Source organism: Ictidomys tridecemlineatus, chromosome 12, assembly GCF_052094955.1.
Source record: "Ictidomys tridecemlineatus isolate mIctTri1 chromosome 12, mIctTri1.hap1, whole genome shotgun sequence".
NCBI classification, from domain to species: Eukaryota; Metazoa; Chordata; class Mammalia; order Rodentia; family Sciuridae; genus Ictidomys; species Ictidomys tridecemlineatus.
This window is the reverse complement of record NC_135488.1, coordinates 29,527,758-29,550,700: the sequence shown is the minus strand read 5'-3', so window position 1 is coordinate 29,550,700 and position 22,943 is coordinate 29,527,758. Positions and strand designations below refer to the sequence as shown.

At 36.6% G+C, this 22,943-nt stretch overlaps 1 pseudogene; it reads right to left on the bottom strand.

The window, feature by feature from the left end:
• Positions 1 to 2,821: 2,821 nt before the first annotated feature.
• Positions 2,822 to 22,943, bottom strand: part of LOC144368937 (ATP-binding cassette sub-family A member 13-like) — a 405,121-nt pseudogene continuing 384,999 nt past the window's right edge.

Sequence of the window (22,943 nt, the reverse complement as noted above, 5' to 3'; positions counted from 1 at the left end):
TGTACTTGGTGAAGAGAGTTACAAACCAAATACACTACCACAATTGTGCAGTGGACACAATTCATCAGCAAAGCAATATCCACGCAGGGACAAGTATGGTGTTTATAATACTACTTTCTATTTAAAAGGACATGCTCATAAAATTTCTGATATATTTTTAGCCTGTATATTTTTTCCAGGTTTAAGATGTACATTTAATTTGACCAAAAGCACTTTAACATATAACAAATCTCGTCATTATGTACAATTATAACGCACTAATAAAAATACGGAAAGAAAAAAAAAGCAAATAGAGGGGGGAAATATATACATTTAATCTGGGAATATTGGTGTACTTCTGTAATCCCAGCAACATGGGAGACTGAGGCAGGAAGATAGCAAGTTTGAGATCATCTGGGCAACACAGAAACTACGTTGTGTCAAAATAAAAAGGAAAAAAAGACTGGGAATGTAGTTCAGTGCTAGAGCACCCTGAGTTCAATTTCCAGTTTAAAAAAAAAAAAGCATATTTAACTAGTAGATCCTATTTTCCCTTAAAACATTTAACATTTTGGGCTGGGGATGTGGCTCAAGCGGTAGTGCGCTCGCCTGGCATGCGTGCGGCCCGGGTTTGATCCACAGCACCACGTACAAATAAAGATGTTGTGTCCACCAATAACTAAAAATAAATATTTTAAAAATTCTCTCTCTCTCCTCTCCTCTCTTAAAAAAAAACATTCAACATTTTAATGTAAAGAGCAAAATTTATGGATTCATTCATGAGGGTGAAACGTAGCTTTTGCGATGGCAAATAATTAAGAAAAAATGCTTCTGATGTCTTTCAGTCTTTTAAAATCCTTTTCTAGCAAGAGATATTTATCCATTAAGCATCTCAATAGGAATTCTCACTGTGAGAAAATGACATTGCTATTTATTTAGCCCAAATAAAAAATGTCCATAAATTTTTCTTTTCCTTATCTACTGCATTCAATTTGACAATAATGCTTATAAATATAAATGGCATCTGCTCTGTAGATCTTAACATACGATTTAATCCTGAATAGTAATATTCTTAGAACCTGGATTGCCAAAAAGATAGCCATGTCACTTGACATTACTTAGTTTGAAAAGTAATGATCAACATTTTCAAATTGAATTCATTCTTTTGTGGCAGAAGGACCACAAAAACCTCTGTTTGTATTCCTGTCATAGAAGGCACCATTATCTATTTGGCTTTTCTTGCACAGAATTAGTTTATTTCATTTTAGGTTGGTCAGAAGCCTGGCTAAAAACTTCATTGTGCAAACGTTCTTCCAGTTAGTTATGACCATGTGAATAATTCTGGATGATATAATACAAGCTTAAGTATATATATAGGTTATCCCCACCCTCTGATTTAGCAGTAACTTGAAAATATAATGGGAGTTCTAACAATGAGAGATGGGGAACGTCCATAATCATTTTATAAACTTTCTCCAAAATAATAGGTAAAAATCCATTGCTCATTATATGTTGTTGATTTTCTCTGATATTCTTTTAGCCTCAAATACTATTTTCTCCATTCTTGCTCTGAAAATGTTTAGTCAAGTTTTTAGCCTACCAAGTCTGTTTCCAGACCCCTGGTTAGATGGATCCCTCTGTGGTCCCATAGCAGAATGTGCTCATTGCTTATAACATCACCTCAGAATTCCCACTTGCTTGTGTGCTTCTCAAGCCCAACAATTAAGGTTTTAAAATCTATGATTCCATTGCCACATTTTTGTAGTGCCTACCATTTACTTACATATATAGATTGGGTTCAATAAATATTACTTAAAGGAATGAATGCATGATTGCTTTGTGTGTTTGTGTATATGTATAAAAAGGCCTTAAATTATTTAAGTGGGTAAAACTAAGTTTTAATTCTCCATAAGCAAAAGTTCACTGAGCAGAAATACTGCAAAAGATCAAAGCAACATCCAAAGAAGAAACATGTTCAAATCAGTTTGAATATTTAAAATCTCATCTTCTGATTTGAGTAGGACAATTTGTGATTAAGCTAGTCTTCATGTCATTTCCATGAACACTATAGTGTGCATGTGGTGTGTATGTGTGTGTGTAGTGTGTATGTGTGTTTTGTATGATGATTTGAAATGGTCTTGTTAAGTTATTTTTTAAATTTAATACCCATTTTTTAAAAGCAAACTATAACCTTAAGCTACCTAGTCTTTACTATTCTAAAAATATGTTCCTTACTTGCTTTTCACAATCTTGATTTTATATGACAACTTTAATACATTAACTGTTTAAATAATTGGGTAAGATGAACTATATAATAAATGCCAGATTATAGAAATGAAATAAGCATTCTTATCTCTGACTTATAAAATACTCAGAATGATTTCAGTAGAAAATAGTTTGTTTAAAAAAAAGTCTCAGTTGTATGACCTTCAGCCCAAAGGTCTTAAGACAAATGTTTAACTCCAAAGGCATAAAATATCTGTATGACTTATGAATGCAATGACATTTTCAACATTAGCATAAGATTTGACCTTTGTGTCCAGTCTTCTGGGATGTGGAGTTTTAGCATGTTGGGTTTCTTTTTCTTCCTGTTTATTGTTCAAAAGCATACCTTGAAGCATAAACTGCAAGAATACAGCAATTCAAAGACCAGAAAAGAACCCCTAAGAGCAGAACATAGCAGAGCAAAACTCAATTAAATTTTAACCTTTCAAACTTTAAAAGATCTGGAGTAGTTCCATTTTCTTCTTACCTGAATTAAATTGGATCCCTAAAGACACAAATAAAGATGCAAGGAAATATATTGGCAAAAACACAATTACATTCCAAGAACCAGGCTAAATTACAGCACATCTCATTTATTCACTGCAGTATAAATATATCCGTGTTTCACAAATTGGTATTTATTGATTCAACAACAAAAAGAGATTACATCTTCCATTTTGACAATGAGACTATGTTAGAATTTGAGGGAAAAAAATCATAAAATCTTAACTGTAATTCTTTTAAGAGAGCATAATTCATGTGATACATGAGAATCAAAATCAGTTACATTAAAGCTACACATGATTGGCTTAGTCTTTACCATTCAAAATTATGTCTAGTACAAAATGATATTCAGGAAAGACAAACTTAATTAAATCTCGCCATAGTAAACAAATGTCACAATGTCTTTTTCTTCTATCACAAGCTACTAGTACTCAATGATAGTGCCGGATAGGGTCAAATTTTATAATAAAGTTAATGTGGTCTTTCACTGAGGTTTTAGAAAAATGCTGTTAGAGAAATGTTCAAAAATATTTCACTTGGAAACATTTTCAGTAGCAGATATATTGATTTTGTATACTTTATTAAGTATAAGATATAAATTGTCATATTAATAGAGGTTTTGAAAGCCACATCTTGAGGATAAAAATTCTGAGAATGACATATCTTTTAAAAAATATTTAAAATATATTTTAAAACCAATATTGAATTACTACATCCTGTATTGACTTTACCTTTATAATTAGGAAGAAACTAGATATCTCCTTTGTTCTCAAAGTGGGATATCTTTGTTCAAACTCAGATTGCTGGGCTCCAGGCCCAGGGTTTGAGGTTCATCAGCTCTGAAATTGGGCCTGAGAATTACAATGCTCCCAGAGTAAGCCAATGCACCTAATATGGGAACTACCACCCTTTGAAAACATCATTGGCTTAGAATAACAAAGAAATAATTCTTCCAAATTATGTAAAAAAATCCACATTCTATTTCTTGTTATATCCCTATTATAATTACAATCTGGTAAAACTGTTATAAATGACACAGAACAACTAATTTAATTTCTTTAATTTTGCTTATGGGTTCACCAAAAAATGCTTTGCAACTCCTATTTCTAAAGTATATTTTATATAAAAATAATGGGCACTTTTATCATCTTATGCCATATACCATACAGTTTTAGGAAAAGTTTGCATTTAAATCATTGAGTTTTGATTTTAAAATATGTAACCACATCAATCAAAAGACAGTCCTTGATACTATTTCCTATATAAATAAGTTAGGAAATTTTCCCCCCCCAATGGTTCTTGGGGGAAAAGTCACAGTTTCCTTAAGAGAAAAATGAGACATTTGGCATGGACAGTCAGGGACAGCCTTTCAGCCCTGGAGTGTCTCAGCTTGGACTCTGTTAATTCATTCCCGCCTTTGTCACAAAGAAGCTGGTGACCACCCGATGTGGAAAAAGAGTCAATGTGTTGGAGGAACCAACCCAAAAGTCCATGGAAAAAGTGACCTTTCAGTTTGCCGATTATGAATAAACAGAGAGTTTCCAAACAGACAGTGACAGAGAGAATAACTTGACTGCCTGGAGCATGTCTTTCAGCCCTCAGCTGTGCATGTGTGTTTGATCCTTGAATATTAGTTATATTGAAAGTCAAGGGATTATTCCTTTTTTGGTTAAATAGAGAGATGATAGGGGTGGTGACAGTCAGTGGATAGATCAAGAGTAGAGGGTGGAGTCCGTTGCTGTTCAGTAGCAAAATTAATAAATACCTGAAAGAAATAATGAAAATAATTGCTCATTTGTAAGTACAGTCTGTCTCTGGATTTCAACTATCAGAAGGGGAGAGAATGTCTCAGAACACTGCCAAAACAGCCCCCAAATCTCTCAATCAGATAGCCATGCCATCCTCTCCTTCATCACCCTAAACATACAAATCCATTCAGGATTCAACTCTGGGAATGACAAATATTTCTGGGTGCTTAATGAATTACCTGGAAATTCTCAATACCTTAAGTGTGGTTTCAGAAAGAAGTTGTGATATAATTTTACATTTCTAGCACTCTTAGTCAACCAAGCACTTTTTGTTTCCCTTTTGTTAGTTATCATTCAGTTGTAGTAGGGTCCAATTAATCTTTTAGAGACTGGGTAAAGTGGGGAAGGGACGGTTAATAGTTTATGATTTGACTTACTGCATGTCCATTGTAATTATAAACAGATTGAAGTCCTAGGAATGTACACCTTGAGTGGGGGGCACATGGAAAACAAAGCTTCTAATGCTCACCATCCTTATTAGAATTTTGTAAGAGTGAACAAGGTTAATTAAAAGAAATGTTGAGCTGGAGAAGTAATCTGACAAAATTTTTAAATTTCCTAGATGTGGTATGCCTGATGAGCATATCAAAATGCAACTTGCTGACTCATTCAAGGTACTATACCTGGTCCAGAGTGGTCTGATTAATAGAATAATGCTTGATGTTCAAGAAGGCCTTCTTGTCCTCTAGAACTTTGAACAAATCAGCCAAGCATCCCCATCTTTTTGGCACATGATACTCCAATAAATTAAGGCACTGTCCCTAAGATCCCAAAATTAGAAAGTGTCATATGACAGGCAATCATTAAACAAAATTGATCACATTGCATTGAATCTCCAACTACACTCAGATATGTTTTTTTTTTAAATCAAGTGACACACATCAGTACGAATGAGCTAGTTAGCTTCACTTTGTGAGCCTCTAATGAATATTTATTGATGACAATTTACCAGGAGGCATATTTGATAAATGTCATTCACTTGGGTTGAATTGCTGTTCTGCCCCTGCTTTGACCCCCACTTTGCCATAAGCACAGGAAGGACCTCTTTAAAGAGTCAGAAGTTGCCTACAGATATTACAGAAGTAAGAAGTTAATGTGGCATAATAGAGGTATCTGGAAGTGCCCTGAACTTCACTTCAGGACATGTGCTTATTAGCTCTCAGAGGCCCTCTCCACTAGCTGAGCAACTCTTGGCTTGATATCTAACTGCTCTGATCCTGTTTTCATGTATACCAAGGAAGCCTGTGACAGCTATATTATAGGGCTGTTCAGAGTGGTACTAGAGCATGAATGGTAATGTTTTACACAGCAGGCTTCTTCCTTCCACCAAATGCTTGTTGTTGGAGTAAGTAGGTAAGACCTATATTTTATGGACATGTTAGAAGTGATGATAACTTAGGATTACAGATTTCCAAAAGAATTGTAGACAGTATTTCTAAAAATTTAATGTGCATAAAAATCATCTGGTCATATGTTTAAAATGCAGATTCAGGTTCAGTAGGTTGGAACCTGAGATTCTGCATACCTAAATAGTTCCCAGGTATTGAAAATGCTGATGGTCCAGGGGACCACACTTAATTATATCAAGTTAAAAGAGGATTATGATCTCAACCATGGGGTTCTTCTTATGAAATAATACTGAAATCACAACAGATATAAATCTACTACAAATATAGGGAAGAAATTAATTTTTGCTACCTTCAAACTGAACAATATAAACTATGCAATAGAGTTGTGCCCACTGGTTAGAGGGGTGAATATATAATTTAAATCTTCTCTGTGAAATCCAACAAGAGACCAAGCAGGTTTCACTCCTCAGAGTGGCCAGGTAGTATAAGCTATCCATGCTACTTTGGGTAGTAAAGCATGGACAATATTCACATGAGGCCAAGATAACAGGGAGTAAGTTTATCATGACAGTGTAGAATAAAAACGGAAAAAAAATACAAATGCATTTCAAAGGTATTTTCAGATAAAAACAAAGACAATGCAGAATATTAGTCCTACCTTAAACTGAATTCCTGGAAAATGGAGCTTTAAGCAATCAGAAATAGTGCTTGGTTGATTTGCTTCCTCACACAGCCAAACTTTGACAGTGTAACCATCGCCAAACCTGAGAGTTGAATAAAATTAAAATATGGTTATTATTAGACATATATATATTCTACATTGACATAGGATGGGGAAATTCAAAGTCCATTTTCATAGAGTTAGAAAAAAAAGCCACTCTTCCAAATGGTTGAGATATTTTGGATTCTCAAAAATTTAATATAGATAAATGAATTGTAAGCCAGTTACACATTTACTGTCATCCATTTATATTGACACAGACACTGATTTAACTTAAAAAAAAATCAGTAAGTCCTGGAATCAACCCCTACTCAATAATGAGGGAAGGTGAAAATGCAAACCATGAAAGCAAAGTGCTGAGTTAGAGGATATCAGAGGCTGGGCTGGGAACTAGCCCTGAGAAGCATTATTGCTGGCCTTATTGCTTCAAGGTCTGTAAAGATTAGAATGTGTCTGAGAGAAGATGAAAGGGAATGCATAAGTAATTTATCCAGGCACTTTTTTTGTCTGTTATGTAAAAGAATTCTCCCAATAGAATTTCAACCCAGGCACTGATTCTAACATTGCAGAGCTAAGGATGGTATTTCCACTGGTGCCTGAGTAATAACCCAAGGTTGTAGTCATACCTGGAGTGATCTCAAATAGTGGTCTCTAAGAATGTAAGGGGCTTTCAAAATCTTTTGTGTTATTCTACTACCTCATCCCAGATTCCTAGAACCATGTTGGGCACATTAGAGCATCAGAATAAAGATTCCTTCAATAAACAAGTACTTGAAAGAACTATTATGACTTTTCTGTTTTGTTCACTGATACATTAATTTCAAGTATCAGACACAGTACTAGCACTTACTACCTAGCACAATACCTAGCACTGATAGATATTAATTTAGTGAATGAATGAATGAAAAAAAAATGGCCTGCCCCAAATCTTACAATAACCATTTACTTACCAAACATTTTCTGGGGAAATGTATTGCATTTACATGAAGTTTCCCTAAGTAAGGTTGACCACATGCACTTATTATAGTTTTATCATTTTTTTTAAAGTCTATGTAAAGTGAAATCAAATTCCCCAGACAGTGTTTGGAACTGAGAATGGATCACCCTTAAGGGCACCCTCAGAGCTCCTTACCTGGGTTCTATTTTCCTATTTTCTATCTGGATTTCATGTTGTCAGTCATCATCCCCTGAGGTCTGTACATGGCCTTAACAATCTCCAACCTTTAAAATCATGATTTGTAGTCTACAAATGGCCGAGAGATTTTTGAGAACCTTGATAAATATACATGCCTCTGCCTAACACATCTATTTATCTATCTCCAGGAATGTTTAGGGGCCAATACACTGTGTCAAGTACATGAGATGTGTGCTCAGTGGCCGTTCCTCTTTTGCTCTATAGTGTCAGAGGCTGTGCTGCTAATTAACACGGATCATCCTGTTTGTCTTCTCCAAAGCCTCTACAGTGGGTTCAGTGCTTCATATAAGGAAGGGGCTTCCCGAGATGAAATGCCGAGTGGCTGGAGCTTTGCAACTCCTCCTTGGAGGGCACTATGGTGTGTCTGGGTACAACATGGACTCCTGGGTGGAGTGTTTGTGGCTGGGGATGTGTTTCTGATCTTGTGATTCTTCATATCTTGATAATGAGATGTAATGTAGAATCTGCACTGTGGATGCTGGGTCACAGGAGCCTGGGTTTAAATCCAGCTCCACCACATGCAAAATTTGTGACCCTAGAAAGTCAGGGAAACTTTCTAACCTCAGTAACCTCAGATAGAAAATGAAGCTAGTAATAATAGCTACCTGACAAGGTTGTTAGAAGACAGAACGAATTAATCCTTGTGAATCATTTGGAAGGACATTTGGCACTGCATTAATAGGTAAATAAATAAGTTTTAATATTTAGTTTCTGGGCTGGAAATTGCCAAAATAGAAGCACATTCTATTTGGTGTGAGGAAGCACACGATGCATTTGGGAGACTTTGATGAAAGCAGAGGAAATGATAGAATATGAGTTGGAAGCTCCACATGTAATACAACAGTGTGAGTCACTCATATTCTTTTTCACCATTAATAGAAATTGTAGGGATTGGGGATGTAGATCGGTGGTAGAGCTCCCACCTAGCATGTGAAAGGCCCTGGGTTCAAGCCCCAGAACTGAGGGAGAGAGAGAGAGAGAGAGGCAGGTAGAGAGGTAGAGAAGAGAGAGAGAGGAAGAAGTAGTAGTACTAGTAGTTGTTGTGGCCCTATGAGTGTATTTTTTAATGTATTTTGAAAAATTAATGCAAAATCCCAATAATTCTCTAACATTCTCTATAATCATATATGCATAATATTTAAAATTCCTTCAAAACTGTTTCATGTGAACTAAAACACTTCAGTCTTTACTATCGAGAATCCAAATTACACAAAAATAAGACGTTCTTAAGAAAAAAAAAAAAGAAATCAAGAGAAAATATTCCTGAAATAGGTTGCAAATTTCTCAGGATTTCTTCAGAACAGTTAACAGAACTTTTGGACATCAAATCATAAAATCACGGCATATTCAACCATTAATCTGTGTAGATTATTAAATTAATTTATGATTCAAGTACCTAATTTATATAAGTTTTCTTTCTGCCTACAATCTACATATTCATGTCAATGATCTAAATTCTTTGACGAATTCAATTCAATTTTCAGAGAGTAAAAGCTCTCAAAGTACACAATGAGTCATTTGTTGATGTATTCACTCATTGATCTAATGTTTCAATGTGTCTACATTAGTTGTACAGTCAGTGCTTAGATAAAGGTAAATAAATAGCAATAAATGCAGATGAAGATGCTTAAGGAGAAAAATCTACAAATTTTCATGATACAATGTTTTGATATCACAAGCATTACTTGTACTATATATAATAAAGGCTGAAATAGAAGCCTGAGAAACATAGAAGCATAATATCAGACACACACACACACACACGTATTTTAAAAGCCAGACACTTCAAAAGCACAGTGAGAGGAGCTGATAATGCAGCTGAAATGACATTCTTGAAAAATCAATTGTCTAGTTATATCAGGAATCGGTGAAGCTTTATATTCCTTGGCTTAAAACTCTAGTTACTAATATACTTCCCCCCAAAATCAGAAGTCAAAGATTACTGATAAATATGTTTATGTCAGCCTCAACCATTAAAAATATCTCTACAAAGAATTTGTGGTGATGACAAAAATGCCTATCATGTTATATTAAGTATAAAGTTCAAAACAGAAAATTACTGACTCAGTATCATTCCAGGTATATAAATGTATGCCTAAAAATTCAGACTCAAATGAAATTCTAGGATGCTATCTAGAAAAGAGGAATGTCAGTATGACTGCTGATTATCTCTTTACCCTCTTCTGAATTCTAAAATAAGGAACACATACAACTAGCATACTACAGTGGAACAGTGATGTTAATGTTCATAGCAGCTGAATTCACAATAGCTAAACTATGGAACCAACCTAGGTGTCCTTCAATAGATGAATGGATAAAGAAAATGTGATATATACATAATATGTATTATATATTAATATTATATCATACATTATACATAATGTATAGTTCTCCGAGAGGACTGCGCTGGTATAGATAGATGAAAGACCCAGGAGAGATAGCTGAGGACAAGAGCTCTGCCATGCATCTGCTGAGAGTGAGACATCAAGCCCAGATTATCCCATGTAATCCTCCAGGATTTTGATGTCACTATCTATATTTCTATTTTCAGACACGAAATGGAATCTCATGAGGTCCGAGAACTTACTCAGTTCGTGCAACTCAAAGGTAATGGAGAGAGGCTCAATTCCAATGCTAATGAGCTGAACTCGAAGCTACAGCCTGTGGCATTTCTCATCTGAAGGTTCATGCTCAGGCCCTCTTTATATTACCATCCATGATTTCATCAGTGAGTTCATCTTATGCTTTGCAACAACCTGTGTGCTTCTCACAGCAGATGTCAGCTCCTCTTTATGATACGTAAAATTCTGGGACCCAAAGAGGTTGGTAAGGTTTTCACTGTCACTCAGCTTATTACCTGGCAGAGTTGGGAATGACTGATGCTCACTCCTTAAGACTTCTTTTCATCAATGCTGCCTTTATAATTTCAACTTATTGTATAAGTTTAATTTGGTAAAGTTTCTAATCATAGTATATGTAAATAAGAGTGACTGGGAGGATTATAGATCCAAGGTATTAACATAAAAAGCCTCTGACAAATAACAAATAATAATGAAAACAAAACAAAAGTGTTTGGCAGCTGGCACCAGCATTCCTCTTGGGGAAGAAATCATCTTCGAAAAGAACTTCAATAAGCTTCTGAAATCACAGACAAGATCATATGGATGGACGTGCTACACTGTACCAAAAAAAAAAAAAAAAAAAAAAAAAGAAAGAAAGAAAGCTTGAGCCATGATGACAAACATCTCTTCATGAAGGTTTTTCTTTGTAGCCAGAAGTGTCACATCCTTAAATGATATCCCCAGCCACAGGTAAGAATTAAGAATTTGGGTTTTAATCACTGTCACCAGGAAAGGTCAAAAGACCTTCTCCAAACTCAGGAGGTCATGCCAGCTTTAAGACTGAAAGCCTTTGACTCAAAAGTTCAACCCCTCAGCTCCACCCACAAGCTGATGAGGACCTAACTGCTACCTTCCCCTCTGACTTCACATCCAAGATCATTCTTTATGCCACCCACACCAGACTTCCATTCCTCATCCATCCAGATCATTTGTTCAGTGCTCAGTTGGGAAAGGCCCTGAAGGAGGCCTCTTCCTTGGAGTTGTGGTTGCCTGTGTAGCCAGGCGAGTGCAGCCTCCTCCGAGTCACCAGCTGCTATGGCTTAGTAAGAGAACACAGGCCCCACAATGAATATGCTACAAAACAGCACAATTTCTTAAAGTAAACAAGTCAAATGCCTGATCATCCTGAATGATGAGACCCAGAGATTTTTCTACCACTGACCCCGACACCCCTATGGGTGTCCAATTCATATGTGATAAAGTAATGGGTGGATTTAATTCTGTGTTCAGAGTTTGGTATAATGGGAATAATATTTTTTTTCTTAAGAGCAGCAAAATGTATACTCTTTTTTTTTCTTTCCTTTTTTTTTTTTTTTAAGAATAATCAAAAGGGACCATTTGAAATCATGGGGCAACAGTCAAATCAGCTGGACAGGAAACAAAGGGTACTCATCTCTAGCATCATTCCATTTCCACCCACCACACAAGCAAGTAGAGCATTGTGTCTTCACACAACAGCTGTAAGATTCACTTGGTCTCTTATATTTTGTGTATGTATGTGGTCTTTAAACATTTTCCTTCATTTTAGAAATACCCTAGAATCGAGATAGACAAAAGATACCTTTTAAAGCTGACAATATTACGAGGGTGATTTTCTATATTTTCCCATCTTGACAACTAGGCATTTCTTCTGTTTTTCTTGCTTTCACTTTTAAAGACAAAGTTGGCATATAACTATAATGATTATCCATGAAGTTGAAATCCTGACACTATGATATCCCTCCTGACTAACAACAGACAAAACTTGCTCAGAACGTGGAGAATTTCCTCAAGTTTCCTTACTGTTGAAATAGATCATGTGATTTTCTGTTAACAATAGCAAAACAGAGCCTCATGCATTTGTACCACTCCTTTTGCATAAAAGTGGGAGTTCGTAATATACTAAAAAATGATTTCAAGACTCGAGCTGGTTCACTTTTGTAGGAAGCCTCTTAAGCCATCTGAGAACAAACAAAAGGAGCTCCAGTGGTCTTATTCTTTAGGAATCCATGCACAATCCCCACGGAAGCTTAGTAAGAGAACACAGGCCCCACAGTGAATATGCTACAAAAGAGCACAATTTCTTAAAGTAAACAGGTCAAATGCCTGATCATCAAAGGCAACGGCATTTCCGGGATCCGAGTGTGCTCCCATTCTGGATGACACACATACAAGAGGACAAGAGGATTTACGAATAGGAAGTGTTTCTTGTTAGCTACCTCAAGTCCTTTCAAATCAGATGTGAACAGCAGCCACTAAACTATTGTTCTCACACTGCAGTAACTCTGGAGAGGCAATGGGATCTAAAGTAGTCAATCTCGTCCTGATTTCTTCTCTGAACCCATGAATGTCATTATGAATTCACCCCATGGAAGAAACCATGGCAATCCACTTTCTAGCTTGATGAGTGCTGCCCGTGGAGAAGCTCAAAGTACTTTATGAGTGAGAGCGGAGAAGGAAAACACCATCATGGAAATGAGGAACCTTCCAAGCCAGCACACCTGCTCAGCCGCCATCTGTGCAGAGATGGAAGCTCTGCAAGGTATTTCCATGAGGGAGGGGCATGTTCTGTTACATGCACATAATAAGCAAAGACTTTATTCTGTTTCATAGTCATTTAAAGCTTTTGTAAGGACATGGTCTTTCTGGAAGATTGTATTAAAACTTTTTAACTTGGCTTTCAGAGGTTTCACAAAAATCTATGGATTCAAGTCAGATTCCATGTAATATGATTTATATTTTAAACCCCTTTTAAAAAATAATGCAATAATAAAAATACATACTTGTTTAGGCAGAAAAGAATGGCTTTAAGGAGTAGCCTTACTCCTGTTGTTGAGGAGAGATTTTGATAAGCTACACTCTGGTTAAAAGGCTCTGGGCTTAAATGGGGTAGGAACATTTGAGCTGGCTCTCAGGTCAAGAATTATATATGGGCAGCCAGGAAAGCTGAAAGGAAAGCAGCAAAGAATCAGGGTGGGGTCAGGTGAATGGAAAATACAGAGCTTGCCAATTTCTTCCTTCTTTCAACCCACATTCAAAGCCACCAGAAAATTACTAAATTCACAGAATTATTTAGAAAAATGCATGTGCAGATGCATAACTTGACTGGCAGGGCTCCCCGGGCCAGGCAGTACACATTCAGGTGGAACCATGCAGGTAAGAAAGAGAGCAAGACACACAGACCAGCACACCAGGAACTCAGAGCCCTTGAGCCAAGTCCTGGACTTTTACTGGCATGAAATCAGGCACATTTTCCTAAATCTACCATGTGCAGGAAAGACCCTTGTGATATCTGAGGTAGAAAAATAAATCATTAAAGTGGATCATTATTCTGGATCCCTCCAAATAGTAATTAAAATTTAGAGCAACTATAACAGGGAAAAAATCAGCTTTTCTACACTATGGTGTGTGAATGTGTAAACTAAAAGCAACTAACTCCTTACAAACAATTGTGTAGGAGTGATTTCTTGGACAAAGTATGGTCAAAAGATTGGTCCTTTTTCTTAAACAATGTCATTTAATCTTTCAAATGTACCTTGGTAGGTAATAAACTATAAATGCTTATAATAATGAGAAAAAAGCAGGAGCCATTAGAAACTAGACATTTAAAGTGGTATCAGAAGCAATGGACCTGAGCACAGTCTCTTTGGGTGCAGGTATAAAACTAGCATGAAATGAGTATAAATAGATGTTTTCAACAGATATAGCCAGACTTCAAGCAGAACTTTGTGAGGAACTCTGCAGATCAATTCCCCCAGGAGACTGGTAAACATTATAAAATAGTGAGCATTTAAAAATCTGTTAAAAATAATCTTTTTAAATGTTTTTATCAGTGTATTATAAACTATAACTACAATATTATATAGTTATACTATATATTATATATTACATTGTAACTACTATCATGCACGTTAGTGCATTGTAGTTATACTATAATTTCGGTTCATTTTGACATAATCATACATGCATGGAACATAATTTGCTCCACTTCAGTCCCTAGTGGTTCTTTTTGCCCACCCCCTTCCCTCCCCTGGCTCACTTCCTCTACTGTATTGGTCTTCCTTATATTCCTTTATAGTTTTTTTTTTAATTGGTGCTTTAGAGCTGTACATAAGGGGGAATTCACTGTGGCATATTCCACATCTACATAGCATTTCCACACAGCAAGAGAAAGAAATGTTTTGTTTTGTTTTGTTTTGTTTTTAAAAAATCCACTAAAACTGAGTAGATGGCAATAGGCTGTGGCATCTGAAACAAGACCTTCAACCTCCCTCCAACCTCCCAGCTTAGAGAAATAGAAACTCCTCTCCACACTGGTGTATCCAAGAACACAGGAATCCCTCTTCCCTTCCTCCCACCCAGTGGGCTGTCTTCCCAGAGGAGCATGGGTAATGATACTTCCCTTTGTCCACCCAGCTTCACTTCATGAGCTACAGTCTTAAATTAGATAAGGAATGCTGAGAATACTGGAAAAAGCAAGCTGAGAAAATCTGAAGCTGCACACCTCCCCTCTCCAATACATACATACTCAGCTCCCAGTATGGGGATGTCCTAAAGAAACATGGCATTGTCCCCCTTCCTTCTCCCAGAGATGTGGTTTGGATATTTTGCCTTGAAAGAGAAACCAGATATAAAACAGATAATCCCTTAGCCTCATTAGGGCATCTACAAAACCCCACAGGACACATAATACTTCATGGTGGAAACCTGGATGCAGCTATCGCCACTGTTGCCCCAAGCTGTGTTTTCACTTCCTGTGCTCTGGAAAAAGTTAAATGAAAGGTGTCAGAAATAGACAATTTGCAAGTTTTAAATAACTTGCATTATACTATAAACTTAGAGCTATTGATATCACTGTTATTGTTGTTAATCTCTTACTGTGCCTGACATGAATTAAGCATGATCATAGGTGTATATGTGTATAGAAAACATACTACAATAGTTTTCAGTTCTGTGATTTCATACACTCCCTGGGTATCTTGAAATATGCCCCCACCACACACAGCTAAGGGTGGATGACTCTACCTTCTGGTAGGATGTCTACTCTTAGAACTTCTGTTCAGCCTTGTTCTAGATGTTCTAACTGGGGCAATTATGCCAGAAAACAACAACAACAACAAAAAGACAAATAAATAAAAGTCATTCAGACTCAAAAATGGAAATAAAACTGCCTCTACTCACCAATAACATGATTGCCTACATAGAAAATCCCAAAGAATACACTAAAAAACTTCAAAACTAATAGCAAATTCAGCAAGGTTGTAATATACACAATTAAAACTCAAAAATGAACTATATTTTTATGTACTTGCAATGAACAATCCAAAAAATGAAATTGAGAAAAATATTCTTTTTCTAGCAACATAAATTAAACAAAATATTTTGGATTAAATTTAATAAGAAATGCATACAACTTATACTCTAAATTAATAAAAAGACTTTTCAAAAGAAATTAAAGATCATCTAAGCAAACAAACATCCCAGGTTCATGAATTGGAAGACTTAATATTATTGAGATGGCATGCTCTCCAAATTGACCCACAGATACAGTTCTTATCAGAATCCCTGTTGACTTTGTTATAGGAATTGACAAGCTGATTTTAAAATTCATATGGAACATCAAGGGACCCAGAATGGCCAAAACAATTTGTAAAATAATAAAGTTGGAGAATTCTCCTGATTTCAAATCTTACTACAAATCAACAGTGCTCAAGACAGAGTAGTACAGGAAACAGGAGCCACATGTAGGTCAAGAAGTTAGAACTAAAAGTCCAGAATTAAACCCTAGGGTCTATGATCAATTGGATTTTGCAAGGGTGCCAAGACCATTCAATGGGGAAAAATTAAGTTTTTCAATAGATGTTTCTGGGAAGACTAAATAGTTATGTGTAAAAGAATGAAGTTTGGCCTGAACTTTACATGCAATCAACAAAAAATAAATAAATAACTCAAAATTAATCAAAGACCTAAGGGAAGTGATAAAACTATAAAACTTTCAGAAGAAAATGTAAGGGAAAATCTTCATGACCTTGGATTTGGCATAGGATTATCAAATATAACATCAAAAATGTAAAGGAAAGAAAAATATAAATTAACTAGGTTTCATCAAAATTAAAAATATTTGTGCTTTAAAACACACTATCTAAAATGTGAAAAGAAAACTCACAGAATGGAAACGTAACTGATAAGGGATACTATATTTAAAATAAATATAAACAAAGTTATACTTATATAAATAAAAATATAAACTAACAATGTATTTACAGTTATACTTTAAGTATATTTATATTCTTATTAGCCTTATTTATGTAGCCTTTAAATTGTATTATATTTATATTGTCATTCAACTCAATAATAAAAAGATAAATAACACAATATAAAAATGATGAAGTATCTGAATAATCATTTCATCAAAGACTATACACATGGTAATACACATGCACATAAAAAGATGTTCAACATTAGTTGTCAGAAAAATGCAAATCAAAACCACATTATAATCCCACGTCACACCCACTAGGATAGCTAAATTAAAAATTTAGATTAAAAACAAGTGATAGCAAGGATGTAGAGAAGCTAAAGCACTCAATCACAGATGATGGAAATGTAAGAATGATGCAGCTGATTTGAAGAATGTTCTAGCAGCTCTTCATAGACTCCCCACAGGACCCAGCAAGCTCACTCCAGCTATACACTCAAGAAAATGAAAAATCTACATCCACACAAAAAGTTGTACGAGAATGTTAATAGCAGAAATATTCACAATAGTCAGATGTCCACTCAAGGATAAATAAAACAGGTATTAAACATCCATGAAAAAGACAAAATACTGATCCATATTAAAATACAGATGCACCTTAAAATACCATGTTTAATGAAAGCAGTCATTCTCATAATATCACATACATATGATTCCTTTTATATGAAATGTCAACAAGAGACAAATCTCTAATGTCAGAAAACAGATTTGCATTAGCTTGGAGCTGAAGGAAATGGGAAAACAGAAGAATCAGAGCCAAAGAGACAGCATTTGCTTTTAACGTAGTGAAAATGTTATAAAATTGACTTTAGGGGCAGATGTACATATTTGTCAATATATTAAAAACCACAAAAGTATATACTTTACATAGACGAATTACACAACCTATGAAATACATCACAATAAAGCTATTAAAAACAAAGAACACGTCCAAGATTTTTAAAAATAGATTATAAAATTTTTGGAGATTGGTAGGTTGTAAATATGGTCCTAAGTCTTTACTGCTTCTGACACCCATGCCCTTCACATGTAACCATGGGGGGCTTTTCCACTTGGATATGCCCCCCTACCTACTCTTCTTGGGAGGGCTAGCCATGACATGATATGGCTGAAGGGATATGAGCAGGTACGATGTCACTAGCCGCATGAACCACACTTATGCCCCTTAGCCTGTTAATTCTTGTGCCTCAGTCTTGCAGACCCTGATCCCAGAAGGAGAATAAGAGAAGGCTGCAGAGCCACAGTCCAGCCATGCCTAGCCTGGGCCAGCTAATCTTCAGAAAACCTGCTGTGCTTGAGGGTAAATTATGAACTTTGCAACATTTTTGTAACAAATTCTAGAGGATGCACAGGTTGGATATTTTTTATGACTTCATTAAAATGAAACAAAAAACTGGTGAAATGTTTTTAAACTAAGAAACAAAGAAATGTCGAGGACCCATGCATTTTCACACATATAAATTATAGCCTTGATTGTCTGTATCCAAAGTAACATCTCCCAGATCCCAACTCTGATTCATTTTAAACCTGAAATGCATGTGTGACCTAATAGGAATCCATTTATTCTGTTGAGTTTTTCTGTGCTTAGATTTTATCAGAAATCATAATCCTGTAGGGTACAGTTGAGTGTCAGACTGCACATTTTGCTGTCTGTGTTGCACATTAATTCCTGGCAGGCCAGGGTGCATCCATGCAGAATCTGGCTTTCCCAACAGAGAAGGTGGCAGCAAAATATTGCCAAGGCCATGGCAGCAATTAGGCCTGAATCACACACCTGATAGTTTCTGTTAATGGAGATGCTGCATATAGAAAGACAGAGAGCCCTGCTTCTAAAAGCAGCAAATAACAGTGAATAATGCAGACTATTTGGAGAGAAAGCAGTCTCCATCCTGTCTAGAGATAAATGAATAGAAGTCCTTACTGAAGGGGTCAATTATGGCTAGTAGAAGTAGATGTTTACCAAGCTGGACAGATCCCAAATACTCCCTGTAGCCAAGTCCTATTGCTCTTTTACACTCTAGCCATAGCAACCTGGCAGGAATTGTCACCAAGCAAATGCCTGTCATGTGCTAGGAATGTGACAGTCATCATTCATGTTAAGCAGTCACTCAACAAGTACTTGGAGTATGTGTGATATACCAGGTACTTCCCTAAATGTTAGTGACACAGAAGTAAAAAAAAAAAAACATAAGCCCACCTTCAACCACTTTCTAGTCTATTGAATCCCTTTGGGAAGAGAATAACAGGTTAACAAATGAACTTCATATTTAGCATGTGAGAGAGAGCTCAGTGGGTTTAGATTCATGAATGAGTGACAGAGAAGCCAAAATAGCAGGCTTGTTAGTAAATTTAACATCCAGAGTCAGAGTCAGACTGCCTCAGCTCTATAATCTACACATGTGCATTCAAGTGAGAAGGAAGAAGGAAGGGCAGGAAAAAAAAAAGTGTGATCCTCCCTTTAAATTCATGTCCTTCCAGGAGCAGACAGCTCTCCTTCTTATTATCTCTTTGGCCCCAGGAAGCTGTGAGGAAGGCTGGGAAATGCAGCATGATTTCCAGGCACGCAAGTTTCCAGCTAACATCTGGTTCTTTTGCTTCTAGAAAAGGGAAGAATGGATGCTGGAGACTTCTGGAAGGGTGAGAGTTTAGCACAGAGCTGAGGGAATGAGACAGCATTTCTCTTAGGAAAGAACTTACAGAAAAGGAAAGAAAAAGCCCAGCCCTGTCAGTTTGGGAACAAGACTGGTATATTCTCCCTTTCTCTTCAAAATACTATGAAACATTGTGCTATTGTTCCCATTGAAGAAAAAAACAAACTCACCCTCAGAGATGTTAACTTTTTCAAAGTCATACAGGTAGTGAGTGAGGTTCTGACTTTTAGTCTCTTTTAGTTCATCAAATCGTACTGACTTTCAAAGAGGAGTCTGCCTGTATTTGAAAGATGATGACCTGTTCTTTTCAGTAAACACAACAGGAAGCAAATTCAGCATGAAAACCTTGTGACTTTCATCATATAAGGATCCATCACCAGAAGCTCTGCTCTTCAATCAGCAGAGGTAAAGCCATTTGAGACTGCAACAGTGGTATGCAAAGACTAAGAAATCAAGTTTTAAACTGCTTCTTTCAATAACTCTGTATTTGGGGACCAACTGCCTAACTTTGTTAGGTCTTGGTTTCTCCATGGGAGAGTGGATAAAATGAGAGTTATGTTATGAGGACTGAATGTGATACTGCATTTAAGGCATTTGGTGAATGGTCTAAGTATGATTAAAATAAATGCAGTGGCATGGATCTGAGTTCCATTCACCTGATTTCAGCATTGCTAAACATTAGTTCAAAGCTGTGATGGCTGTAGCTACTCCATCCCTGTGTCAACAAGAGGCAACAATGACCCCACCTTTGGGTTTTCTCTCCTGCCTCCCAAACCAAAGGCTGCTTCTTTCCTAGCCCCAGAACAATCAGTTGTAAAGTCCTCTTATTTTTTTTCTGCAATGCCCCTTATACCAATGCCTGCTTCTCCGTGTGACCTGTCAGCAGGTGACTTTATCTTATTTAACTTTCAGCTAGAGCTCTAAAGTAAAAATAGTAGTTAAAAAGGCTACCCTTTCTCTTCTTGCTTCCTCTTATTCTCTCAGTTTTGTGTTAGAGTCTATAAACAAGTCAGGATGGCGCTTGGCATTTTGCCAGAGGGAGTGGTTTGTGAAGTAACGCCAGGAGCCATTAAGTGTGGAGACTCCTTATTGGTTGACTGCTATACCTAGTTTATGTTAATTAAGATAAGCTGTGTGGAATGTATATATATTCCTCCTGTCCTACAATAAACGGCTCCCACTCCTGCTGTATCAATGTACACAAGTTCCTCATCACCCCCCGGTTATTTTGTTGCAGCCGGACTGCAGCAGTTTTGTATCCTAGAATTACAATCTCCCATTTTGGTGAGTTGATCCAAAAATTATCCTGAAATGAATGCCTCCATATTTGACCTCTGTTCCATTTGCAGTCAAGCCATTCCTAACGTAACTTACACTTTTTTTTCCCCGTATTCTCTCTCTAATGCTATAATGGTTGATATGAACTGTAGCTTGGTTGAATTAAGAGATGTCTAACATTAGAGGTTCTTGGATTTATCATATGGATGTTTCTAGGAATGACTGGCATGTGGCACAGCAAACTGCAGGAGAGACCCATCCTAAATGTAGGTAGCATGGTCCAATAGGTGGGGGTCTATATGGAACACAAAGGCAGAAAAACACAGAAGGTGATGTAGAAGCATGCTTGATTGCTCTGGAGTAGGTGTTTCAATTGTTGCTGTCATCACCTGAGGACATCAGACTCCAGCTCCTCCACTCTTCCAAAGTGGACTCTGACCAACAGCTCTCTACAGAATTTCCCAGCCTTTGATTCTATACTGGGGCCATATCACTGGTACCTCTGGTTCTGAGGCTCCAGCTTCTTGGGACTGAGTAGCTACTGGTTCCTCCAGTTCTCCAGCCTGCAGATGGCTAATGGGGAACTATCCAGCTTTTGGTCATGTGAGCCAATCTCATAAATAAACTATAACAATACACACACGCACACACATTGTTAGTTCTGTTGCTCTAGAGAACCCCAATACAAATACATCCACAGTGGACGTACGTGCATTCTTGGTTTAAATGACTCATTGACCATGAAGCCACCCATGCCAAACCTTCCCCTAGAATGCTGAGTATGCATTTTTTCCTTTTCTATTTCTTACCTCATATATTTAAAGCCTTCTCAAATAGCAGTTCTGCTTTTTCTTATGTAATAGAGCAGTTGTCTTATTCACCATTTTGCATTCAGCACTGTCACTGTGCATTCAGTAGAATTTGCTGATTTAAATCGAGGCACATCACACAGCGTTAAGATCACTAGCATCTTAGAACAATTATCACCATACTGCCTTTATTCATGGATGTGTGTCAGTATGGCACTGCACTATGAACTATTTTGAGATCAGGAATCACATCTTTGTCATCTCTAAGAAGGGACTCTAATAAACATGTGTGAATGCACAGGAGCCATTGTGAGTTTAAGTACCTAATAAAAAAAATTCATTCATTTATAATGGAAGTGGTCTCCACCACTTTTTTTTCCCCATCATCATTGTGGGTGAGAAGCAGTCTGCTTATTGTTAATGGAAAATACTAGTAACGAAAGCAGAGTGCTTCCCTTTGGTACAGTGACAGCTCTGGATCACTTTGCTCGTGATCTGAATTTCCAAGACTGGAAGCATCCAACTGAAATACCCAGCATGAGAAGAGCAAGAGAACCAAGATCTCTTCCCAGGTAATTATGTTAGAACAACATTAATTTTGTTCATGCAACGTGATGTTGTGAAAACAAATCAGATGATGTATTACGCACATCAGTCAGAGTGAAAACTTGCCGGGGATATGGAGCTGAGCTAACGTCTCTGCCTCTCAATAAAACTACTTGTAGTAAAGAGAATTAATTCAGGGTTAGTGGTAGCAATTGAATTATATGATGCTTTAAAACAAAGTAAAATGCAGAAAAATATCACTCATATAATGTGGTAGCACATCATTCCCTAGTTCCAAATCATGGCAGAAATCATTACATGTGCCCATGTTCAAGCTTCCTCCCCCATTTGTGAAAATGACGTAAACATATCAAATTATCTGTTCCCTTTTTAAATGAGCCAGTTTATTATTCGGTGATGTAACCTTAATCTAAGCTTTTATGTCTATAATGATGTTTTATAGAAGTATTAAATTAAAGTCACCACAATGAAGCATATGGTGACACATAAGGTGTCACATAAGGTGACATATTAATTTGCAACTACTCAGACAATTGTGACTGGTAAGCTCAAACATCATTATGCTTCCATTTTTTTTTTAGAAGAAAATTCATCAAAACTCCTTCCAGGTGATTCTATATTTTAAGTTAAGTGGCCAAATAACATATCTATGATGGTACCTTTTGAAATTTATTCCATTTTTATTCCTAATTTAACTTATACTTTTCATGTTTGACAACTCAGTAAAATGAAAACACTCTTAACGATTTTCTTTAAAACATCAAAAGCTTCCATTTGCTTATAAAGAAACAGCTCTCATTCTTTCTCCCCAATCAGAAATTGGCCTGGTCTCCTTCAAGTTGTAAGGTATGTGCTTCTGGAACATGCTTATGTTCCCTCCCTGTGAGGACTGTTTTGACTTCAGATGTACACCTCTTCCTTACCTCAGTGCCAAGAGCCAGGAAGCTAATAGTGCAGC